The sequence below is a fragment of the Acartia tonsa genome, chromosome 1, assembly GCF_053477335.1.
Source record: "Acartia tonsa isolate MP-2025a chromosome 1, ASM5347733v1, whole genome shotgun sequence".
Taxonomy (NCBI): Eukaryota; Metazoa; Arthropoda; class Copepoda; order Calanoida; family Acartiidae; genus Acartia; species Acartia tonsa.
In genome coordinates, this window is record NC_137260.1 from 25,664,944 (window position 1) to 25,692,475 (window position 27,532).

Below are 27,532 nucleotides of genomic sequence, written 5' to 3' on the forward strand. Positions count from 1 at the left end.
GTGGTATTGTATTGTTGACCTATACATGTTCCATGGTTGTCTGTAGTATTTTCTGTTGACCTATACATGTGCCATGGTTGTCTGTAGTATTTTCTGTTGACCTATACATGTGCCATGGTTGTCTGTAGTATTTTCTGTTGACCTATACATGTGCCATGGTTGTCTGTATTATTTTCTGTTGACCTATACATGTGCCATGGTTGTCTGTAGTATCCTATGTTGACCTATACATGTGCCATGGTTGTCTGTAGTATTTTCTGTTGACCTATACATGTGCCATGGTTGTCTGTAGTATTTTCTGTTGACCTATACATGTGCCATGGTTGTCTGTAGTATTTTCTGTTGACCTATACATGTGCCATGGTTGTCTGTAGTATTGTATTGTTGACCTATACATGTGCCATGGTTGTCTGTAGTATTTTCTGTTGACCTATACATGTGCCATGGTTGTCTGTAGTATCCTATGTTGACCTATACATGTGCCATGGTTGTCTGTAGTATCTTATGTTGACCTATACATGTGCCATGGTTGTCTGTAGTATTGTATTGTGTAGTTGTATAGCTAGTCTTGTAATACATTTGTATTCCACAGGGAAATACAATTGTAATTATGCAATAGATACACATACATACATATATGCATACACATATGTATATATAAGTGTGTACATGTATATAGTCATATACATATGATATATATACACTCTTAGAAATAACTAGATATTTTCTCTATAAAAGAATATTCGTTTGTTTATTTGGCCGTGATACCAATAGATTTAATCCGAAAAGGGTAACTTTGTTCATTGTAATTTGGGGTGCACATAAATTTATCTTTCATTATCCTTAAGTTACTGGATAAAAACCAAAAGAATATACCTCCTTGAAAAATCACTTATTGATTACTGAAAAATAAACGAACGGGTAGGGGGCTACTAACAAAAACGTATTTGGACTTATATATGGCCTTTGATGCTTTTCATCTTATATCTTATCGTTTTTATTATATTGTTCTTTGATCAAATTATTTTAAATATTGATATTTTTGAAAACTTTCATAAACTGATTAGTTTAAAAATTTTACCCTCAATTAAAATTTATTTATATGAAGTGTAATGTGTATTAATTTGTAGGAAAACAATCTTTTTTAAATTTGTTAATAAATTGTTAATTGAATTAAAAACATGCATTAGTTTTCTCTCAGTATTTTTTTCAATTTGATTTCTTGAATATAGCTTGTAATTTTTAACGTTAAATTTTAGAAAGTACTCTTTTTTTATATTCATTTTTTAAAGTACACATCCATACATATATGTCTAAGAAGGAAACCATCCATTTCTTTCCAACCAATCAATGTAATGTATCAAACTTATAGCTTCCGCTTTTTCCCTTTTCCCTCATTTTTTATATCTATCTTTTTAACTGCATTTTTGGTTGTTTATTGGTCTAATTACAGGAATTGTGGTATTCGGCAACCGTGAGCCATGTCTATGGCACCCCTGATCTGGGGTTCGGTGGAGGGTCAATGGCCCTCCCCCGAGTCCTGGGGAAGGGGTCTAGTGACCCCCTCCCTACGCTTAGAATTAATGATTTGAATCTGTCATGTTTATTATGGTTAACTGTATTCTTAATTCTCCCCCACCCTTTCCAGGGATGGGGGAATCATTATTGCCCAAACTGACCATTGTATATGTATTATTTATTGCTTTTATGTTATGATTATTTATTCCTATCCATGTAATTATTGTTTGTTGTATATAACTCCAGTATCTCTTAACCCTTCAATAAAGTGACAACTGAAAGTAGATGTTGATCATTATCTAGTGAAAGCTAGAGAAGCGTAGCTTCTCTATAGTAAGGTGTCCACGTCTGTCACACTGCCGTAATCTAATTGAACTCCGGTGTCTGCCATTGATCCTCGGCGGATACCACAACTTTGGTGACAGCTGTGTGAGATTACGGCGAACCACAAGTGTAGAGCAGACGCGCATCTGAGGCTAAGGTACTCCCAGCAGTGAATCTGGCAAAACTGACGCAAGCAACCTGAATTACCCACCCTGGACAGCAAAGTTTAACTCTGCATCCGGCAGTTGTGGAAGCAAAACAGCGAAATCTGACGAATAACCGCGAGCAGCGCTGATATCTAACGGAGAATTGAGCGCCAAAAGGGCTGAAACAGGCCTGCGGACCGGCTGAAACAAGCCAAATACGTGTAGACGGCTGAAAATAGGCCAACTTTACTGCAAGAAATAGCAGGATCCGAACCAGTGGCGCTAGCAGGACGGGACATTCCCTGCCGCCGATAGGCTGAAACATGCCACATAGCTGCAAGCTGCGAGCTAACATACGGGTGTAGTGCACCAGAACAGAGAAAAACTACGTCAACCCCGAGTATCCTGAGAAGCTACAACGCAGCCACCCATCTAGAAGACAGATATTATATCACATTTGCAGGGATTACCACCCTAATGTGATGGCCAAACAATAGATTTATGAGCAAAGCTTGGCAAACAAATTGTTGTGTTGTGATAAATCTAAGAATAGAACAGGCTTGGATTACTGTTTATTGTGATAACAGCTAAAAATAGAACAGAGTTGGTCAACAAATCTGTTATGCAATTGTGATAAGGACAGCAATAAAAGCTAGATGTAATATAATCAAAACAATCTCAAGCCCACAGCACAATAACAATACACCCCTTATTCCAAGGGAAGGGGAGGGGGCCCCTCTCCATTTGAAGACAAATACAATCAGGGTTATATAACAGATAAGCCTAAGATTAAGAAGCAGAGGCCCCATTCCACCAGCACACAGTTACCCCCTCCCTCACAGTGGGAACGGACGGAGTTACCCCCGTCCCCTCACGCGCTTCCCCCTTCCTACCCACACTAGGCTAAGTCCGTCTGTAGTGTGGAGCTAGCGATCGGATATACAGAGCGCCATTCACGGGTAGCGCAACAAAGTGCGGAAAACATCATAAATCCAACGGACGAAGCGGACCAATGAGGGAGCGAGCTGAGGGGTGAGAGCGCGTTTTCCCCGTGTGCGCGGATTTGACGGCGCGAACGCGCGTTACAAGGACAGAAGATTCCACGCACACACACACACACACACACACACACACACACTTTCACACCAGAGCAGAGCTACTCCATAGCATCTAACAGGGGTATTTTTAGCAAATAAAGAATTGCAAGTTTCTTTCCTCCTAGCTCTAGTGTGATAAGGGAAAACCCAATCAGTTCCTGACAGCAGTTCAGACCCTCAACATCTATCTACCTCAACACCTAACTATTGATAAGTACAGCTAAGTTATATCTTTGCAACTAAAACTCCCAACCTAGTGATACAAACAGTGTTGGCTGTTAGGCTAGGAAGCCTCAAGTGACAACCCATTCATTGTAGTCCTGTATAACTTTGTGCCCGCCGTTTCACCGTTGACCCAATGGACCAGCATCAAGTCCCAGGAGGTGACCAAGCCCCAGGATGGCTCCAGGATGACCCTCAGCCGGCCCCAGCCGAGTACCGCAAGCTGATGCTGAGCAATCTGCCGGAGTATAGAGGGCCGCCCAAGCAGTCCTGGTCGGCACATATCCGCCGACTGGAGATGTCATGGGCGGCTTACCGCGTGCCACCTCATGATTCCCTCAACCGCCGCAACGCCCTACTACTGTCATTGGTAGGGCAAGCGGCGGAAATGGCGTCCCATCTGTTTGGCGAGGCAGGCCAAGCCTTGACCTACGAGCAGGTCAAGACCGAGTGTGAATTGTTATTTCGCCCTGCTTTTGAGTCCCAAACGCTTAAACAAGCGTTTAGGGACTACAAGCAACACTCGACAGAACCTATACAGGCGTACATATCAACAAAGTGCGCCTTGTATAGGGACGCCTACAATCATGAGGATCTTGAATTGTTGGTGGACGAATTAAACCGTGGAATTCGTAACGCCAATGTAAAACGCCTCATGATGAACCATGAAATTGCGAGTGTACCTGAGTACACTCGCAAGGCCATGTTCACCGTGACCATGGTTACTAAGCAGCTGAAGGAAGGTGTGTGCTTAGTGGACTCGACCGACGGGCTGACTGGATCTGCCTGCATCCAGTTGCCCCAATATGACGAGTCGGAGCCAATGGAGATTGGCTCCTTGGCTCCGGGTCTCCACCAGATGGGGAAGGTCGCTCCAGATGACAAGGTTCCAGGCCGCTGCTACCGCTGCCAGGGGAGAGGCCACCGAGCTCGAGACTGTCCAACGCCTGTGGAAGTTAGCCTAGAGGAGAGGCGCACCCAGCCACGCCGTGACCGTTCTGCCAAGTGTGAGCGTTGCCACTATGACGGCCACACGGCGGCCGAGTGTAGAGCTGACTGGGCCCAGGTAGCCAGCCGCAGGCGCACCGCCGACAAAGGTGCCCCTCCAGGGAAGCCCAGCAGAGTGGCCCATATGGAAGGGAGCACGCCCCCAGCACCACCACCGCAAGCAGCCGCCTCCAGAGCTGCGGACCGAGCCGATGGGATGCCGCAGTTCGGGACTGTCCCAGCTAGGATCAACGTACTGGGCGGCGCGGCTGAGCCCAACCGGGTTGGCCTAGGCTTCAGTCTTAACCATCTGGGGCCAGAGCTGATACAGCCCAACAACATAGCCGAGCCAGAGGTGCTGAGGCCCCAGCCTTTCAGCCTCAACATGATGGAACCTGCCCGACTGAGCCTACCCAGCAAGAGTGGAGGGGCGCTGCCCAGCGTCCCTGAGACGGTGTATGGGGAGGCCCTGGCAGCCGCGGAACGAGAGAGGCAGGAGGTGCTAGCCAGCACCTCTGCATCGATGTATGGGACGCCACCCGGCGTCGCCACCTGGGATGATGGGGGGGTGCTATCCAGCGCCTCCCACCGTGTGCCTGGGGCGACAACCGTCGCCGCCACCGAGATACCTGGATCCTGGAACGAGCCAACCTCCAACCTGATGTCTGGGGCGACAACCGTCGCCGCCACCGAGAGACCTGAGTCCTGGAACGAGCCAGCGGTCCCAGAGGAAGGGGTGACACCCGTCACCCCCAGCCAGCCAGCGCCACCAGCCTGCAGGGAGAGTCCAGCTACATGCCATCCAGAGCCCTCTACCAGCCAAGGGAACCCAGCGGCTCACCATCAGGATAAGTTGAATTTGTTAAATGTATTGAATCCAAAACCTTGTAAACACCCAGCCTTGCCTGTGCCCCCTGCACTTGAGGCTGGGGAGATTGAAAATTGGGAAAATAAGGACTTGCCTGTGCCACATGCACCTGAGTTCCTAGGGCAGGGGAGGGCATTGAGTAAGGGCGAGCCTGTGCCACATGCACTTCAGCCCCATGCCACTGGGCATGCCTTGGACCAGGGAAGGGAGCACTTAGGGCTAGGGGAGCCGACACCCAGGCAAGTGCCAGTCGCTTGCCAGTCTGTCATTGGGGAGGGTATCGGGGTGCCTCGGCCGCATACAGATAACGCTCAATGGAAATTTGTGTCTAGCCAGGAGCAGCCCAGCCGTGTCCAGCCCCAAGAAGCAGCCGTGACCAGAGCCGGAGATCCCCAGCCGCGTGCACGAGGAAGATGGTTACCTGGAAGCCTCTCCCATTGGTGGATGGTCCTGTGGGGCCTCCTGCTGGCAGCCGTGTGGCCTACAACCAGCTACGTCCTGGTGGGGTGGGACTGTGCCAACCCCACCCATGTCACGTCTTACAATAAAGAAAAGATGTGTGACACGGAGCCCCTACACCAGGAGGTGCCTCTGGGCCATGACATCCACGTCCTGCAGCAAGTCAAGGTGAGGGAAACCACTGGGTTCAGCTGTCAACTCACCGTGTCCCAGTGGACATTCAGGTGTGGGGTATGGGGTCACCTTAAGGTGACCTCGGTCCCCACCCTCATGAGGCCAACCAAGATAGACCCAGAAGCGTGCCGAGACCTGGCCAGGAACCGAGTATACACGTTGCCAGGCAAGACCCAGCCACTGACGTTCCAGCTGAACCACCCCCTGTTCTTCACCATTGATATGGTGGGGGCACTCGTCAACAGCCCCGAGGGGGTGGGTTGCGAGGGGGAGGACGTCCACTTTGAGGGCCAGCTCTACCGCAATGAATTAGTGCTCCAGGAGCGGCGGCTGCTGGTCAAGGAGGAGACCTATGTGGTGGAGGATGGACGGGTAGAGTCCCAGTCTGACCACCTGACCCTCGATTGTCCCCATTCTGAGCTGTCCTGCATCACTGGGGAAGCAACCTACGTGTGGGACCACCTGGGAAGAGATTGCCCCTTGAGGCTGATCCGCAGCCTCCAGCCCAGCCTGGTGAGGGATGCATATCTGGTTGACCATCAGGCCCAGTTTTTCATCAACATGACCAGCCCCACCTCAATTGTGAACTGCGACTTCGAGGCCCATGCCACCAACCATCCAGCGTTGTTCGTGGCAGCTGACCCAGCCGCGGCTGAGCTGCCCCGAGTGTCGGCCAGGGATGTTGACGTTCCCCTTCAAGCACAGATCCATGCAGGTTATATTGGATTTACCCTGGAAACACGCATGAGAAGCACTGCAGCAGAAGAAGTAGCGGCCAACTGCTGGAAGCTCCAGCAGCTAGATCCGGCCCACCCGGTGCGTGTCCAGGGGAGCACGTTCTCGGTACTGAGGGGAGACATCCTGCTGCAGCTGACCTGCCAAAGGCACAAGTATGTTGTCCGCGAACACAAGGAGTGTTGGGACAAAGTGCCAGTGGAGCCCACAGGTTTTGTAGACGCTGTGACGCGGGTATACAGTGAGCACGCCACCAAGATTCCCTGTTCCTCCACCTACCCCCTGACTGTGCACGCGGAGGAAGGCTGGATAGAGTTAACCCCTGCTCCCAAGAAGAGGCCACCCCCGCTGGATACGCCTAAGCAGTTGTTGACAGACCCCTTAGATGACTTCAGTTCAGGTGGTTTGTATTCACAGGCTGAGTTGAACGACTGGCAACAACTGCTGGCGTTCCCAGCATACAAGAGTGCCATGCTGACCGGCCTATCCTATGGCTCCTGCGTTCAGCAAGGCAGCTGTTCGGCCACAGGAGACCATGGGATAGTGTCCTACAACATTGACCGACTGGCGGAGGAAGGAGAGGCAGCCCTGGATGTCTGGGCAGGATTTAGACAAGCCATCCACGAGTGGGGAGATGGCGCCGCCATCCTGTGCTTGCTGCTGCTGATCCTCAAACTGCTGGGGGACCTAACCATCATTTCTCTGGCAGCAGCACAAGGAGGAGTCCGGGCAGCCCTGAATGCGATATCACAACTGTTCCTGTACCACCCAGCCTTGTATAAGAAGGCGATGGCTAGAGCCAGGCTCAACCATGCCAAGTCCCGGGACTTTTCAGTGGACTGGGATGCCATTCCCATCGGCAGGGAAGCAGCCGAGGAAATGGTGTCTATGAAATCAACGGACAGCGGGCCTGACCGCCCAGGTAGGCCAGGACCGCCCTCTGGCAGACCCCGCGGCCCCTCAGGAGGACAGGCCGCTGCTCAGACAATCAACCTGGCAGCCAGTGCCCCAGCCGCTGCCAACAACAACCCGCAGGTCCCACTGCTGACCGTTCCAGCAACAAATGTGCCACCACCAAACCTGATACCTGCCGGTGCTGACCAACGTATCCAACCCAAGTCAGCCTCTGCCTTCTATCCCACATTGGGAGCCCATCAACCCTAAGAAGATACTCACCACTAGGATTCCATTGAATCATTATCGTTTGTATATATTTTAGCCCTAAGGAGCGGGCCGAAGGCCTCAACCACTGTCGGAAGTCTGGCAGGGAAACCATCTCCCAGCCTTCCGAGGGGAGAGTTGTGGTATTCGGCAACCGTGAGCCATGTCTATGGCACCCCTGATCTGGGGTTCGGTGGAGGGTCAATGGCCCTCCCCCGAGTCCTGGGGAAGGGGTCTAGTGACCCCCTCCCTACGCTTAGAATTAATGATTTGAATCTGTCATGTTTATTATGGTTAACTGTATTCTTAATTCTCCCCCACCCTTTCCAGGGATGGGGGAATCATTATTGCCCAAACTGACCATTGTATATGTATTATTTATTGCTTTTATGTTATGATTATTTATTCCTATCCATGTAATTATTGTTTGTTGTATATAACTCCAGTATCTCTTAACCCTTCAATAAAGTGACAACTGAAAGTAGATGTTGATCATTATCTAGTGAAAGCTAGAGAAGCGTAGCTTCTCTATAGTAAGGTGTCCACGTCTGTCACACTGCCGTAATCTAATTGAACTCCGGTGTCTGCCATTGATCCTCGGCGGATACCACAGAATCTTTGCTTTATACCCAACTAGAGGATACACTCTAGAGGCTTCTAGGGGCACTAATGGTGGGAGGGTGAAGTCGACTATCCCATTTTATTTTTTTGTTTTAAAAAGGAAGTATAGAAGGAAAAGGAAAAAATTCTGGAGAGGGCATTTTTCTTGGGCTGACTTCTCATCGACGGGTGTTTGTACTTCCCCTAAAATAGTTATTAACCTTGCTGGACCTATGAGAGTTCCATTGTAAAGGAGAACCATATTGTTTCAGCGGTTATACAAACAGACAGCCCATCTTTAAACCTAATAAGAGAACTTTTTCAAAATACAGTGTGTTTTTTTTATGAGAACTTTTTTGAAAGCAATTTTACCCCACTTATAGTTATCAGAATTTAATGATTAATGGCTTATTTTCTTCGTTTTTAATGCAATTAATAGAAAAACAAAAAAAATATTTCAGTTTATATTTAAAAAGCACAGTAAAATCTAAAATTCAAAGTTAGGTATCAACATCTAAAAATGGTTTTAGCGCATTTTTCTTATGCTCAAATATTCAACCTTTTGCAAGAATGGCTGATAAACACTTTAAAGTTAAGATATAGAGCTAAAAATATATACAAATACTATTAGGGACATGTACTAGAATATATCAAAGTTTAAGGCCATATCTCAACCAGGGAGGGATTACTGCCCCCCCCCCCCCCCCCAAAGTCGACTACAGAAAAAGCAATTTTTTCTTGCAAAGGGTAGAAGATTTAGGCATAAGAAAAATGCGCTAAAACCATTTTTAGATGTTGACACTTAAGTTTTGAATTTTAGATTTTACTGTACTTTTTAAATAAAAACTGAAATTTTTTTGTGTTCTATTAATGGCATTAAAAAACGAAGAAAATAAGCCATTAATCATTAAATTCTGATAACTATAAGTGTGATAAAATTGCTTTCAAAAAAGTTCTCATAAAAAACACACTGTATAAATCTATTAATAATTTTTCAATGAAATGTGGAAAACTTTGTTTTTTTGTCTTTTTTATTTATATTTTAATTCCTTAAAGTTCTTGAAGTATTTTGTCGATCCATGACGAATGAAAGGACATCCTCCTACTTTATGTAAAACCCTCTTTTTTATTCATACATCTAGCTTGTTTATTTTTTTCGGGGGGGGGGGGTCAACTTTTCAGGAGTGGAGGTGATATTAAATCAATCCCCATTAAGATTCTCTGAAATGAACAAGAAGGATATAATATATTCCTTGAAAAGCAGTATTTATTCGGTCCAAAGGTATGCGAGATCTTTAGCTATAGACAGACAAACAGTAATCTTTTAGTTAACATTGTTTTACAAAAAATCAACTGCTAAGATAATAGTTATTTTTTCGCATCGTATTATAAACAGCTTTCCGTGGATATAGAAAGTACAATTATGAAAGGCACCGGCTAAAAAAACTGGGTTTAATCTTATGATTGTACAATTTTATATTCGTAGAAAGCTGGATATAATATGATGCTAGACATAGTTTTTTCGTATGGATGAGACCGGTTCTTTTCCACCGGATTCGAATGAATACGAGAAATAAAAATATAGTATGATATAGACCGAGAGATGCAAATCAATAAAAGTATTCAATGAGGTTTAATGCAGACAATTTGCCTACCTTTACATGTCTGTGGGGAGAAATTTGGCTCATTTTCCACTTATTTTTACTTGGACTAAACTTTTATTATAGGACAATGTTGGAGAAAATTTGGTTAACCCTTACAGATCGGGCCCCAATTCCCACCTTAATAGATCGGGGGGGGGGGGGGCTCAAAGAGCCCCCCCCTCTATCTCGGCTCCTGGTACAGATAAAGACGTAAAATTTTTTCTAGTCATAGCGGCTAGACCGCTCCTTAGCCGCTTTTTAGCGGCCAGCCGCTAAATTTTAAAACAGCTGTAGAGCAGCCAATTTTGCAGCTAGGATGACCAAATTTTAGGACGAACTTTTATTTTTCATAACAAAATAATTATTTTTTCTGACCATCGCCGAAAAACGGAAAATAACGGAAACCGCCATTGTCAGCGGTTACGGCAGTAAAACGGCGGTTGGCGGCGCAAATTAATATTTTATCTGTTTATTATTGCTCAAGGATTTACCAAAAAAAATTATAGGTCTCTAGCTGTAATAGAAGCCACGATATTCATGATATATGTCTGTAGTAAAAGCCGGACAAAAATCGGTCATAAAGTCGGTCAGGGAGCGGTCAAAAGTCATAATGTAGAAATTAAGATTTATTTAGAATTTTTTCTAATTTTTTTTGCTACCCAACCGACTTTGACCGGTCACCACGACCGACACAGACCAGATATCCTCAAAAAATCAACTCTTGCCGACGTATAATTACTAAACTTAAAAAGTCATGAAGTTACACCTCTCCATCTTACCTACAAAAAAAATGAGATTGAAAAAACTAGAGGGGGGGGCTCTTTATGCCCCCCCCCCCGATCTGTAAGGGTTAAATCATTAAACATTTTTTTGTCTAACATTGAAATTTTCTTTTATTCAATCAAAGCAAAACAATCAATAATTTTGAGTAAGAAATATTGTATAATTGATTGTCATGAAGGCTCTTGCACATTATTCTTTTTTATCAAATCTCAAACATTCTGCTTTTTTAATCATTAATAAGAAGACTTAAGAATTAAGAAATAAAATACACCCCAGTTGTGTTGTTAGGCCAAAAAAGTACATTATACCCACGTGACATTTCAATCTAGTTCTTCTTACAATTTTATCTACTGTCTGCCCTGCCATCGCTATTAGAATGGAATATACATAAAAAATCTACTGCAGTTCACGGTAAAATATTGATGGTAAGCAATATTTCCAAAAATCTATGAATTTTAAAGGCTGCTAGCTGCCAAACGGCTGAACGTACAGATCATGCCAACACACTGTTTTAAGCCGCATAAGAAGGCCTACAAATAATCTGGAATAGCCATAAATCAATAATGCATAATTATCTCGCAGTGCAGAGAAATGCGTGAAAAAAGACCTATTTTACGCGTTTTTTCTTCAGTGAAGCTTTCCCTGTGCATAATTGGATCTTGGCTATTCCAGATTATTTGTAGGCTTCTTATGCCGCTCAAAATGGTGTGCGGGTATGATCTATACTTTCAGCCGTTTGGCAGCTAGCAGCCCTTAAAATTCATAGATTTTTGGAAATATTGCTTACCAGCAATATTTTACCGTGAACTGCAGTAGTTCCAAAAAATCAAATAAAGAAAAGAGAAAATACTTATGGCAAACATTTGGTCATATTAAGGTAGAGAGGAAACTAGAAATTATATTGATTGTAAATAGTATTTTATTGCCTGGTTGTCTGTAAATTGCATTCTTTATTAGGTATTGTAGAAAACCAAGATATTTCTGAAATTAAAATAATTGGAAAATAAAACATGTGATTTATCCGTTAAAGAGGCAGAGCAAGAATTGATGTCAAGGTGTCTATAGAAGCGTCTTGGCATTCTTTACAAATAATTCGACACAACCTAGGGTCAATTTCTGATATTTCTAGTACTTTAAAACTTTATAGTTTTCTAAATTCATAAATCCTAATTTAATTCTAATAAAAATTAAAGAGCAGAGGTGAATTCTTTAAAAAAAACTTTTACCCCACTAAAATCAATTTGCCTCACTAAAATTTTAGTGGGGCAAAATTATCCCTTCTAAGTTTTTAGTTTGCCCCATTGATTTTAGTGGGGCAAAAGTTTTTTAAGAATTCACCTCGGGTCAAACAATAAAAAATCGTGTAATATTAAAAAATCCTGTAATATTAAAAGAAAGATGAATTACTTTTTCCTGTACAATAATTTAAATATATATTAGGAATGAAACCATAAGACAGTAAACTTTTGCTTTGAACTTTTTCTAGAATCCTATAATGTTACTAGAAACAAGTAGAAAATTGAGGACAAAGAAGTGAAGTTGGAATTAATGGTGTTACAAGACGTGGTACGGATATTTTACATAGAATAATCTACATAGACTTAGTAGGGATATATTACCTAGAAGTATAGATATAGGCTTGCAGCAGGAATATAATACATAGAATCCCATCTTCCAAATATTGTGTATAGTAAACAAAATACCTATGCATATTTCTTAATTAATATTCTATGAGAATATAAACTTGAACTGTGTATAGTAGGATAAATACCTGTTCATATATCTAACAAGCAATATTCTATGATAATATAGACATATACTGTGTATAATAGTAGACTTAATACCTATTCATATTTCTAACAAATAATTTTCTAGGCTATTTATAGTCTTATTCTGTGTATTGTAGAGTAAATGTATTAGACTAATCACCTGTCTATACTTCTAACAATTACTATTCTATGATAATGTAGACTTATACTGTGGTATTAGTGTGCCAAGAACTGTGTGTAGTGGGTCTCTTGTAAACTGAATCAAACATCAAATCTCTGCACCTTACATATTTCTATCTTTTCTTAAATACAATTTTTAAAAACCTCTAAAATAATTTAAATTTTTAATTATTAGAGCTATATTAGAGATTTGTTTTATGACATGAAGGAAATTTGGACAATAATCTTTATCATAATAGAAATTGAAAAAGAGGTATTAGATAATGTAATAAAGAAGTAATATAATGAGGTCTGATATTAATAAGAAAAGTGCAACAATGTCATGCTCTATTTAGACATGTTCATAATTTTATTTTTTATTTTCTGTGTTTTAGTGGCGTGAAGTAGGGGGGGGGGGGGTGTCACCAACGCCTTTAACATTGAAAGTGGGAAGCCTTTTCGTTTTTTCGCCCCTTTGCTGAGAACATCATCATTGAAAATAAACATTTCCAAAATCGGAAAGGTTTAATACAATTCCTTGCTTATTATTTTTACATTAGCTTGTAGTATTCTGTATTATCTATATTTGGGTTATAAAGTATGTTAAAATTTCTGATTTAGTCGTTATGTGACTTTTTAATTCAATTTTTAAATCAGAAAAAAAAATACAACTTTGCAACTAGACCTACTCAATACTCATTTCAAATCAGAAATATTCCTTCATTAAACCGCTCTGAAAAATTAAATATCATTTCTGCAGATTTTATTTTTTATCTTTTATAGATTTTGAATTTGTGATTAAAATATTTAAGTATTTTTCTCGTATTCATTCGAATCCGGTGGACAGGAACCGGTTCTCATGAATACGAAAAAACTATGTCTAGCATCGTATTATATCCAGTTTTCTACGAATATAGAAATGTACAATCATAAGATTAAAACCAGTTTTTTTAGCCGGTGCCTCCGGCACCTCGGGGCTAAAAAAACTAGTTTTAATCTTATAATTGTACATTCTATATCCGCGGAAAGCCGTTTATAATACGATACGAGAAATAACTATTTTGGCCACTGGCGGCTGCGCCCCTAGCAGTTAGGGACTCTGTATTCGAAAAGGTAGGGGAGGAAAAAAAGCCTAAAACCATTCCATTAGCTCAGTGAAGATTCCCTAGAATCGAGAACTCAATCGGTTCAGAAGTCACCGAAATCTTGAGCTACAGACAAAAAAAAACCTTAATACTTTAAACAATAGGATCTATGAAGCCTTAAAACACAGATATACTTTATTCGTACTCAATAAAATTCAATTAAATTAAGAATTTTGAGTACATAAATATTGTAAAAGTAGATAATGTCAGTATATCAACTTAAAATATTGAATGGATGTTGAAAAATTGATGTTGAAAATTGAATCTTCTCTTTTGTGATGTGTCATCAATATTCCTTTTTCTTTGCATATCCTTTTTCTTTTATATCAAGTTAAACAATTTTATAAATGGCTATTTTAGAATAAAGATTAAAGATACTCTATTACAAAAACTTTTGGCTACGCCCCTAGAGGCACTTGAGGACATTAGGCTGTTTATTACACTAGCCCCCAAAGTTTCATAAACACGTTTTCTTATTCGTTGGCTTACCAAACTTTGGGACTTTTATGGAATGCTGATTGGGTTTCAACCACTAATTGTAATGTGTAAAAGGGTTAATTATTATCATTAGGGATGTCGTTAGATTGTCTTAGCCCTTCAACCTACCGTTATTTTGTTCTCAGGTAAAAGTCACTTTACGTCCCAGTGAAAATATGTACAGAGTCGAAATTTTCTTTAGCTCATATCGAATCAATATTAAGGTGTTATCTTTCTCCCTGTGAAATTATACCTTAGTTCTAGGGCCTTACAAGAAGCAATATGTATGCCTAGTTCTTCCACTTTTGTATAACATATAGATATAATAGTTAGTCATGACGTTTGACAATTGTAGTTGTTGCTACATGGTAATTGTCTGTGGCCTAGTTATAACTTTATGTACAAGTTAACAAATTCTGAATATAATTACCTGGCCTCCTCCCATCCCCCTCCCACCCTTCATAGTCTTACTTTGCTCAATCATAGAGTTGTGTGTTAGAGTAGACTTAATATTTTCTACTATATTCTCCTTGTTTCCAAAAAAAAGATCCTTCTTTAACAATGCCTTTAATATTTTTATTGATTTAGAAAAACCAAATAGGGCACAAACACGTCCACCTTTTTTGAGGGGGGTAATTAAGTAGTTAAAGGGTAAGGGGTGTAATCTAATGTATTTTTAAAAATTTGTTTTGGTTTCTAAGTTTGAGGATGTAAACACCCTTTTACCCTTCCCCCCCCCCCCCTTGGATGTCTATGATAAGGCATTAAAAGATATAATTATTTAATTTAAGCATTATTATCTAACAATGTCCTAAGTATTACAGGTTTCCTAATTTAATCCAAACTAATGAATATAACCAAAATATTATTTTTACAGTCCTCATATTGCCTGTATATGTATTGTAAAAATCCTTGAAAATCTAAATTAATAACCTGTATTAATAACATTGGGCTGCATGGAGCATAAATTTTGCTTGCCATTCAACACACACACACAGACAAAGACAAACTCACACACACACACACATACATACACACAAACTCTTACACACGAAAACACACACACACATATTTACATAATTCACCTATTAAGGGCATTTCAAAGGATTTGGATAATATCTTTATTAAAACCTCAGAAACGATTTCAGTGTCAAAGTAAAGTACCTCTATAGTGAAATATTTTAGATTGTCATATTAAAAGAATTTTGAAATCTAGGTGTAATAGAAAAGAAAAACAAATATCTTATATTTCAATAGGTTATTTTAAAGTTAGGATAGTTATTATTCGCAACGTATTATAGACAGCGATATGCGGATTTTAAAATTGTAAGATTAATTTCGATTTTGTTAGCCCCAAGGAGTCGAAGGCCCGGGCTAACAAAACTTGTATTAATTTGTGATTTTTTATTTTATTATTAGTAGAAAATTGTCTATAATATACGATAAATGATTTTTCAGTTTATCTATTCAATTTTTTGCACTTGAATATTATGATAAAAATCTGCTAGCTACAGTAATGTTATCCAAATGACTGGATTAATACCTATGTAGATAAATTAAAATGTGTTGAAATATTGAATTATTAACCTCTTGTTTATTGATGCGTCTTATAAGATGTATAGATTATGGAAATGAGATATAAGTCAGGCATAAACGGATGAAAATTATTCAAAAAAAAGATCTGGTAGTTTTTTTGGGGAAACGCAACCACTCAATATTTTTAGTCCGTAAATCATTCAGTCTGTCTGTCCATCTTAGAAGTATTCTATGTCTACAATAGATATTATATCTAGATAGTCCAACTGACCCCATTTTTCCTCAAAATTAAAAAGGGAATTTTTGCAGACAGAAGTTTTGTTTACATTTTGTTGTGCATATTTAGGACTTCGCAGACAAAGGTCGTGCAATCAAAGGGTTGGTTGTCTGATTGATGTTATTTAACCTAATATTCTTGGGTGTTAGAGTATCGCATCACGTGGATGATTCTCTGATTCACTAGATGAACATTTAAATTGAAGGAGGATCCAGCCCTTACAAGGTAATGGTAATGTTCCTTTAGTACTCTCCTATTGGTGGAATCAGACAATATGTCTCTTAAGTGACTCTCTTATATGTCTACTATAGTTTTTGAAGGGACAATTGACTTCTGTAATTCTAGTAGCAATGAATAGGAAAATATAATTACAGAGCAGACCCTCTCCCTCACCTTAATGTCACTTTCCTTGAGGTACAGTGTGCGCTAAATAAAGAACAGCACAGCCCAGAACTCCTTTTCATTTAAACATTACATTTGCTGAAAGTAGCATAATTGGAAGATAAGAAAATATGCACATTACGCAAAAAAAAAGCTTGCAATCAATAAGTTATAAATGGTAATTAAGAGTTGAAGTCAAAATACTCTAAGCTATAATGTTTCTTTAACCCTTATCGGTCGGGGGTGGGAGCGTACTTAAAGATAAACATTTTCTGAAAAAATTGTTTTTCTAGCTTCAAAACTAAAAAAATACAGCCGTTTGAAATTTTTAAGTAAAAAAGAACCTAAAAACAAAGGTTGGCAAATAAAAGGGTGAAGGAAGCGAAATTTGACTTTGACTCACTTATAGTCGGAAATTCAGCATCAAACATGGCACTTGCACTTTTAGCCCTCTAGCTCTAATAGAAGCTAAGATAATAAGGGACCGACAAAGGTGCGGCTAGGGGCCCGACTGTTAAGGTTTAAAAACCAGATACACCTAATGACCTTACTTTAGGCAAATGAAAATTTAAAACTTTTTTTGCCTCTTTATTTAACCTTTTATTTGTGAATATAAATCTGCATAATAAAAGCTATTCTACTCTCTCTCTCTCTTTATATCTCTTTCTCTTTATATATCTCTTTTTCTCTCTCTCACTCTCTCTCTCTCTCTCTCTCTCTCTCTCTCTCTCTCTCTCTATCTCTCTCTCTCTCCTCTCTCTCACTATCTCTTCTTCTTTTTTTCGCCTCTCAGTATAAAGAGTATTTTGATAATCAATCTTTTTCTGGAAGAAGTAAAAACAAGTATGATCATAATGCTATAGAACACAGCTCATTATTATAAATTAAAATGTTCGGGTATATTCCCAATCGTGACAACGCCTCTTAAGGGGCGTTTAGTTGTATTTGCACAGCTGTTTTTCTCTTATTTCAAGTCCCTGTGGGGGGCTCTAACTCTGCGGGGTCAATTACCTAACCCTGCTAGGCAATCACCTAACCTAACATAAAAAAATCTATCAAAAGCAACTGTGAAAATACGACGAAACGGCCCTTAAGAGCGTTGCCACGAAAGGGACTATACCCAAATATTCTTTTTAAAGGTCTAATTAATTCTTTAAAACTCGGTATGACTGTATCCATATGTTTGTTACAAAAGAAATCTATTTAATGACAAATTTGATAGGTCCTTGATTTCCAGTGAAGCTTTTATCTTGTATTGCCAATAAAACAAGATAGTTTCCTTAGACGCATTTTTTAGTCATTTGATTTTAAAAAAAGACTTGTACACTTCCAGAAAAATTCAGAGCATAATCTCTTAGGGCAAAGGAACAACGTAAAGAGTAGCTACGCTGGTAAAAATGTTGGTTTGTGTATCAAGAATCTATAAATATACTTTTTTATTATGTATAATATCAATACACTATAAAGTATACATTCATATATTGAGAATCCAAAATATTCTTTATGCGAGATTTATTTTTAGTTTCATTTTTTTTTGCTTAAAGATTATTATGATTTGATATATGTATATTTTAAAAATAATTAAAATGAAAACACCAATAAAAGTGAAGGTCTAAAATGTGATAATCTTAAAAACAAACAGTGTTATAAAAGTAAAAATTTATTTAAAATGTTTGTTAAAGATCATTATTTGTATATAATAACTAGTATAATCTACATCTATATTGTTATTTTAACCAATATAATTTGAGCAATATTTCGGCTTTTGCGTTCTTGTTTTTTTATGATGCTATCCATTTTCTTTTGATAAGAAACTGTATATAAAGATACAGAACATAAAATAATAAGAAGAAAGTTTTTTTCGTATGAAGCTAAGGATCACGTAAAATACTGATACTAAAATAATTGTACTTTTTCGGGATGCATTCTATGACCTCTTTATAGGATAGTAAAAAAAGGATTAATCTAATTTGTATGAAAAGTAATTGGGTAAGTTGTGGGTAAGTTTATGGTGTTGGAAACTTATTGATATCTTTGATAGATTTACCATCACAATATATTTGTCAAATGTCAACTTACCGTCGCAAAATCTATATCTTAAGATTTGTACGACATTTATAGTACTTTACAATTTATTCAAAACAGAGAGCACGGCATGAGGATAACATTAAAGTAATAGAATAGAAAGGGCACAAGTTATAACTCTACCCATGAGGTGGAGACTTTCAAATGGGTCGTTGATATCAGCCGATATCGACGGTAATATAAACAAAGCTAGTTACTACATGAGAACAGAAAGCAATTTTCTAGCAGACGAACCACTTGGGCCATGTAGTTGTCTAGAATATACATTTATACTTACACATATATTAGGAAACTACTAAAAATCTTTAAATTAAATGTCTGAATAATTCATAGTTTATCCTTTCTATTTGACTCCAATAAGTATGGTCAGAAATAATATAAGGCTTTCTTCCAAAGTAAACCAAATTAAAGTAAAAGTTTGTTTGTTTTTTGTACAAAGAGTACAACTGTTGGAAATGTATTTTAACATCTGACGAATGCTTCCAAGTCTAAGCAGCAAAAGGAGTAATATTTTAATCAAGAGAAACAAACCAGGGATACAGGGATAAGTAAGTTAGAAGTAGAATAAACAAAACCAGGTGGAGACAAAATAGTAAGTTAAAGGTTCAATATTGAAATGAACAAACCGACCAGAGGTATATTAAAGGTACAATAATATGATCAATAAAAACGAACTAGGGTTATAGGCATTTTTAAAAGATACATTAAGAATACCCCTCTCAAACCTTTAAAAAATAAAAAGCTTTGACGTCTCTGGTTACAGGATAAGTAACTTAAAGGTGCAATAAGTAAATCAACAAAAGCATACTAGAGATACAATGACACTTCGTAGAATTATCTCTTTGAAAAAGTTGATTTTTATCATATTCTGATATTTACCTATCCTTTCATGGCTGAATGGAAACAAAGGAAGAAAGTTATTTAAGTTTAACAAGTTATGTAGTTTCAGAGTTGGTCAAATTATACATTAATACATATTAAGATAGAGAGGAAATAAGAAAATTAACATGGACGTGTAATTTTTATGTAAGTCAATTAGAAAACTTTTTCTGTGATCTTGTTTACGCAATTATCTGTTTGGGTCTATGTCGCCTGGCTTGTGTCAAGTTTTTCGTTTTATGGCTTAAATTAAAGCTTAAACCTACGCACTTTATGGGTATACATGTTTATAATTTGTTTTCTTCTCAACAAAGTGTATGAGTAGGGTATCTTAATACAGGCCTCACAAGGTTAGGGCCCAATCAGCAGGGGTTAGGCATATGAACAAACGAGAGTTTGTTGTGCTCTAATATGCAAACTACCGGAGAATTTCATCCCACTTCAAAAAGCAGATTAAGGAAGAGTTTAATCAGCCGTAACTTATATGTTAATTTTTGTATAATCATATGCACATGTATGATAGCTTTTATTGTATGGAGTTGTGAAATGCCAAGTTTATGTTAAAAGCTCAATTTTTAACTTGATATCAAATTTAAACCCCAAAAAAGACCAATGAAAGGGCTTTAAGTTCTATTCTTCTCTTACAAAAGGGAACAAAAGGTAAATTGATTTTACATTAAACATTGTAGCAATTTGAGAAAACCTTTACATAAACTAAAGTAAAAATTCCGACTATGCGATAAATATATATTACAATACATACATATATGTTTATAATTGAATAATAATGGTGTAGGTATTGTATTGGTCCCCTGGGAGAACTTAACACTATCATCAATAGATCAGGGATATATAGATAGATTAATATAACAACACCAATGAATTAAGAGCTGGAAAATGTCATGTGTGACGTCATAAAAATACGTCTAAAAGGAGGGGTGAGATAAAAGTGGAAAAGGAAACCCCTAAAAAAGAGACGTATTTAGACCTATTTTTTATGACGTCACACATGACACATTCCAAATCTTCTGAATGAATTGATAACTTGTGATCAGAATAATAAGACTACAATGAATAATGAAACATAAAATGATCATTAGTAAGTGGTATTAATAATGTTTATGTTTCTGCCTATTGTACTCTTTGATTGCACGACCTTAGTATTTGTTTTGATAGTCACATTATGTATTGTTAACGGTTTTTTTTAATTGCAAGAATGTTATAAATTTGATATTTTTTTATGTTACAAATGCTTGTTCCCTAATTCCTAATATTAGCATTATAAAAGGATGAAGATAATTATATATTTGTTATGCATTTATAGTCTTCTTTTTCTTTTTTTAGTTGTGATACTACTTTATAATTTACTTTGTCTGTCCGTCATTTAATCCGCAATGCAGTGGGGGATATGTGATTTTTTTCGGCTGTGTTTAAAGATAAACAGCTGAAATTTTCAGTGAAAATTCCTTTGACTTATGCAAATCTACTCATGTCATGCTCAAAATACATAACCTTATTTTTGAATGGTTTCTTGATTTTTCTTGAGTTTTGCATATTCTCTCTCAATCTTTCTGCTTTATAACTCACTTAGTCCGTTAGTCCATTCCATGATTTTTTTGTGCTTTGCCACTCATAGATTTGTCATCCTTGTTTATAGGTACTGCATTAGACTAGTGAGATTACCACACATAGAGTCTAAAATATTTTCGTTAAGAGTGAGACTTGAAATCACAAAATTTTTAATAATATTATTGTTGATAATCACAACACAACTATAATGATAACATCCATAAGTAACCAAGTACATAAAATCATGGATGAAACTACGAACAAAGTGATTTAAAGAGCAGTTGTTGAGGTTCATAAAGTAAGAACAAAAATAACGAAACCTTTTACATGTGTTTTATATGATTTGATGCTTATACAATTGTAGCCTGTCGTACAGATCGACGGACAAAGTAAATTCTATGCTGGTTAATATAGGGAATCTTAACACACACAAAATTCAACCGACTATATTGAGTAGCAGCCGAGAAAATCATTTACCATTATAGTATGAAAACTGGCAAACAAACAGACACACGAAGTAAATTATAGAGTTGCAACTATTCAGATCAAGTAAACAAAAGACATTGGGACATTGTACATTTTAATGGTAGTACATACTCACTGATTCCATACCATCATCAGGATATGACTTAAAGTTTGAAAATCTTGCCAAATTCAAGTGTTCTAGACTTAATCAAAGCTTTAAGAAGATATAAATTATGGCTCTGAACAAATGTACATAGTTTGTGTTTTTTAGACTTTAGTAAAGTATTTAATTGAAAAAAAAATTCACTTATATTATGAAATAAGGCTAAGATGTCGGTATTTTACATGGGATGATTAAGTCCCACTCCTAAGCCTATTAGAATCTCGTTTTTTTAAAAAAAAACTTTATGTATTGCAATATTATAAATTTTGTTTGAAATACTATAAAATATGGAACAAAGAAATTAAAAAGAATGCACATATAGGGACATATTGGCCAGGAATGTGTTTCTATCTCTTTTATTTTCTTAACAAATAGATTTCTATATAATATCTCTCTAGGGATGCTAAAAGTTCACCCCCCCCCCCCCTCATTAAGAAAACCAGCTCAAAACTAAGTTCCGAACAGTAGATATATTTCCTAAAAGGTATAACTCTATCAGTGCAGTATTTTTACCAATATGTATTGCTGCAAACCATTTTATTAAAATATAAAATGGCATAAGTTTAAACAAGTTTAAATTTATCAAGGTATTTTGTAAAAGTTATAAAATAAATAGGATTACAACGTAGTTATAAGAATCAAATAAATGGAAACATTTGTAGAGAACAACCTTTAAAAAGAAAAACTGTTGAAATAATTTCATTTCGCTCGGAATATTTAAATACGTTTGCAATATTTGGCGGGTGAATTTTATTGAAAAAACTTATTGAACATAATAAGGTAAAATATAGAAAAAAAAATAGCGGGGGTGGTGGGAATTTTAATGTTTGTATAGTGTCAGAATTGATAAAGCAGAATATAAATGTATGAAAAAAATAAAGTAAATTCAATTGCAAAACTGCTTAAATACAGGATACTGTTTTAAAACCTACTTAATGTTTTAAAACATATTTACAGTTTTAAGACTTGATTATAGAGATCCTTTGCTTATAACATTGTACCTTATTATAATAAATAGGAATCAGTATTCCATAAATCAGTTGAATAGGATAATTATATTACATAAAAAATGTTGTTAAAATGGTTGAAAACTAGGGTTGGGCCAGATATTTTTTTGGCCGGATACCGGATATCCGGCTGATTTTAAATGCCGGATATCCGGCAAATATCCGGTTATCCGGCCAAATTACCGGATATCCGGCCGGATAACCGGCCAAATTACTACATATTAAAGTATCTAAAAAGGATATAATCCCTTTCGTGGCAACGCACCTTAAGGGGCGATTCGTTGTATTTTTAAAATTACTTTTAATAGGTTGTTTAGGTTAGGTTAGGTTATATTTGGTTAGGTGATTGCCCCGCATGGGTAGGCAATTGGCCCCGCAAGGTTAGAGTCCCCGCGAGGGGCTAGAAATAGGAGGAAAGCTACTGTGAAAATACGAATAATCGCTCCTTAAGGGGCGTTGCCACGAAAGGGACTATACCCGCAAAAAAAATTTCTTCATAAACTGGTGTTTTATATTATACTAGCGGTTACGCCCCTAGAAGCTTTAGGGGCACTCAACGCTCACCTCATCTCATTTTAAATTTGGGTTTAAAAAGAGTAAAAAAAATATTTTTTTTGGGGGGGGGTGGGGAAGGGGGGCGAAGACACACTCCCCAAAAATAGTTTAAAACCTTCCCAGGACCTATAAGAAGCTTCATTATAAAGGAGAACAATATCGGTTTAGCGGTTAGCGAGATCCTTCGGGACAAACAAAAAACGCTTACTACTTTATATAATAGGACTAGTATCTAGGGATATTAGAAGGGACATGAAAGTGCAGAAAAATAACTTAAAACCTTACAACGACTTTTTTATAAAAATTAAACAGCCTAAAACCACCCTGGGACCTATATGAAGCTTCACTCTAAAGGAGAACCATATCGGTTCAGCGGTTAGCGCGATCCTTGGCTACAGACAAAAAAAGCTTACTACTTTATATAAAAGGATAAAATTAAGGTTAAAACTTAAAAATTAAGTAACTATTAAATGATCTTTCTTCTTAGCAAATGAATCTAATTAACTATTACTACCCTCAATCTGTAATATCAACCCCTAACGGTTGGAGGATGGGCGGGGAAGTGGCGTTGAATGCCTGCACCCCCCCCCCCCCCTCTGTTTTTTTCTATCCCATTTTCTGTGTATAAAAGGTAGAGGGCTATAACTGAGTGACTTTCGAAATATGGGTATGACACCTAACTGCGAGTTGATATTTTTTAAAACCTCGTTCCTGAAGGCACAGGATACCAAGCAAATCTGGTTAGGTCATTCAGGTAAAAAGTAAAAATATTAATTTACCTAAACAAAGCATTATATGTTATCTAATACTAAAATATCCGGTTATACTCCTTTTGACGACATCCCTCCATATGGAGCGATGATTTTCTATAGCTCCTTCAAGGAGCTATAGCATAGCCTCTCATCATATGGAGCGATGTGAAAGCCCCTTTTAAGGAGCGTTCATATCGCCCCTTATGATAAGAGGCTATGCTATAGCTCCTTCATGGCCTCTTAATAGCTCCTTTAAAGGGGCGTTCATATCGCCTCTTATGATAAGAGGCTATGCTATAGCCCCATGATGGCTCCTTTATAGCCTCTCCATCGCCCCTCCGATTAAATGATCCTTTATCGCTCCTTTATCGCCCCTATGTCCTCTTATCCCAAGGGGCTATTTAATTAAATATCGCCTCTTCATGGCCCCTTCACTATTATATATATCTTAGTCCCTTGATGGCCCCTACATCGCCCCTCCATCGCTCCTTCTTCGCTCCTTCTCCAAATTTATATTACATTGTGCACTGATGGCCCCTACATCGCCCCTCCATCGCTCCTACATCGCCCCTCCATCGCCCCTCCATCGCTCCTACATCGCTCCTTCATCGCTCCTTCTCCAAATTTATATTAAATTGTACTGTGATGGCCCCTACATCGCTCCTTCATCGCTCCTACATCGCCCCTTCATCGCTCCTTCTCCAAATTTATATTACATTGCAACTTGATGGCCCCTACATCGCTGCTACATCGCTACTTCATCGCTCCTTCATTGCTCCTACATCACCCCTTCATCGCTCCTTCTCCAAATTTATATTAAATTGTACTGTGATGGCCCCTACATCGCTCCTACATCGCTCCTTCATCGCTCCTACATCGCCCCTTCATCGCTGCTTCTCCAAATTTATATTACATTGCAACTTGATGGCCCCTACATCGCTCCTACATCGCTCCTTCATCGCTCCTACATCGCTCCTTCATCGCCCCTTCATCGCTCCTTCTCCAAATTTATATTACATTGCAACTTGATGGCCCCTACATCGCTCCTGCATCGCCCTTTAATAGCCCCTTACCTTAATTTATTTAACAAAACTCCTATATGGCCTCTCTATCGCCCCTTAATAGCCACTTAATTTAATTATATAACATTGCCCCTACATAGCCTCTCCATCGCCCCTTAATAGCCCCTTACCTAAATTTATATAACAAAGCTCCTATATAGCCTCTCCATCGCCCCTTAATAGCCCCTTACCTTAATTTATATAACATAGCCCCTACATAGCCTCTCAATCGCCCCTTAATAGCCTCTTACCTTAATTTATATAACATAGCCCCTATATAGCCTCTCCATCGCCCCTTAATAGCCCCTTACCCTAATCTATATAACATAGCCCCTACAAAGCCTCTCCATCGCCCCTTAATAGCCCCTTTCCTTAATCTATATAACAAAGCTCCTACATAGCCTTTCCATCGCCCCATAATAGCCTCTTACCTTAATTATGTAACATAGCCCCTACATAGCCTCTCCATCGCCCCTTAATATCCCCTTACCTTAATTATATAACATAGCTCCTACATAGCCTCCCCATCGCCCCTTAATAGCCCCTTACCCGAATTTATATAACATAGTCCCTAAATAGCCTCTCCATCGCCCCTTAATAGCCCCTTACCTTAATTTATATAAAATAGCCCCTACATAGCCTCTCCATCGCCCCTTAATAGTCCTTTACCTTAATTTATATAAAATAGCGCCTATATAGCCTCTCCATCGCCCCTTAATAGCCAATTTATATAACATAGCCGCAACATAGCCTCTCTATCGCCCCTTAATAGCTCCTTACCTTAATTTATATAACATAGCCTCTCCATCGCCCCTTAATAGCCCTCCATCGCCACTTAAAAGCCCCTTACCTTAATTTATATAACATAGCCTCTACATAGCCTCTCCATCGCCCCTTAATAGCCCCTTATATCCTTCTTCAAAACAGTCATACACCTTCCCAGGATCTATTGAAAGCTACACTATAAAGAAGAACCATATCGGTTCTGCAGTTAGCGATCTTCTTTGATACATACAGACAATGATCCTGTTACTTTTTATAAGGATTAAAAATAAAATGGCCTAAAGCCATCTCATTACCCATAGGAAGCTTCACTGTAAAGGAGAACCATGTCGGTTTAGTGGTTAGCAAGGTACAGACAGACATACATACAGACAAAGATCCTGTTACTTTATTATAAGGATTAAAATAAAATAGTTATTAACCTCCCCAGGACCTATGAGAAGCTACCCTATTAAGGAGAACGATCTCAGGACCTATAGGAATCTTCACTGTAAAGGAGAACCATATTGGTTCAGCGGTTAGCAAGATCCTTCGGTACAGACAGACATTCATACATACAGACAAAGATTCTGTTAATTTATTTCAAGAAATACAGATAAAATTGTTATAAACCTTTCCAGGCCTAAAACCATCTCAGGACCTAATTTCTGCCGTTGACAACTCGAGTTAAGTTACTATATTATTTTTACAATGTTTAACTTATCTGTTATTATTGGCTGACGAAAAGTTTGGGCAAAAAAAAAGATTTATTCTTCAATGAAATATCTCTCCAGTATAATTTTGGCAAGTGCTAATTTATTAAGAATAAAGTTTGCCACAAATTTACCAAAAAATCTCATTGTCATTTCGCCAGGGAGGATTGGGATAGTTCCCAAAGTGTTATAAGTTGGCTTATCCAAGAGTGCTGTCTAGTCTCCAAAGTTTTATAATACCGTTTTCTTATTCGTTAGATTAACAACCTTGGGGACTTTTTATTGTTTTGTGATTGTTTAGTTCATTAAGTTGAGTGTCTAAATGTTTCAACCACTAATTCTAAACTAAAGAAGGGGTAATTTTGTGAATCATCAATGGGAATAATTAATATATAAACATACATATATATACAGTGTTTTTTTATGAGAACATTTTTGAAAGCAATTTTACCCTACTTATAGTTATCAGAATTTAATGATTAATGGCTTATTCTCTTCGTTTTTTAAAACCATTAACAGAAAAGCAAAAAAATATTTCAGTTTTTATTTAAAAAGTACAGTAAATTCAAAATTTTAAAACATGGGTGTCAACATCTAAAATAGTTATTTCTCGCATCGTATTATAAACGGCTTTCCGCGGATATAGAAAGTACAATTATGAGATTAAAACTAGTTTTTTTAGCCCCGAGGTGCCGAAGGCACCGGCTAAAAAAACTGGGTTTAATCTTATGATTGTACATATCTATATTCGTAGAAAGCTGGATATAATACAATGCTAGACATAGTTTTTTCGTATGGATGAGAACCGGTTCCTATCCACCGGATTCAAATGAATACGAGAAATGGTTTTAGCGCATTTTTCTTATGCTCAAATCTTCTACCCTTTCCAAGAATGGAGGGAGTACATTGGGGGGCCAGTATTCCCTCCCTGGTTGAGATATGGCCTTCAAATTTCAAAATGTTCTAGTACATGTCACAAATAGTATCTATATAAATTTTTAGCTCTATATCTCAACTTTGAAGCGTTTTGCAGCCATTCTTGCAAAGGTAGATTATAAGA

At 38.3% G+C, this 27,532-nt stretch overlaps 1 protein-coding gene across 1 annotated transcript in view; it reads left to right on the forward strand.

Annotated features, from left to right (window-relative positions):
- Nucleotides 1–27,532, forward strand: part of LOC145315890 (uncharacterized) — a 262,202-nt gene that overhangs the window by 205,386 nt on the left and 29,284 nt on the right. The window lies entirely within an intron of this gene.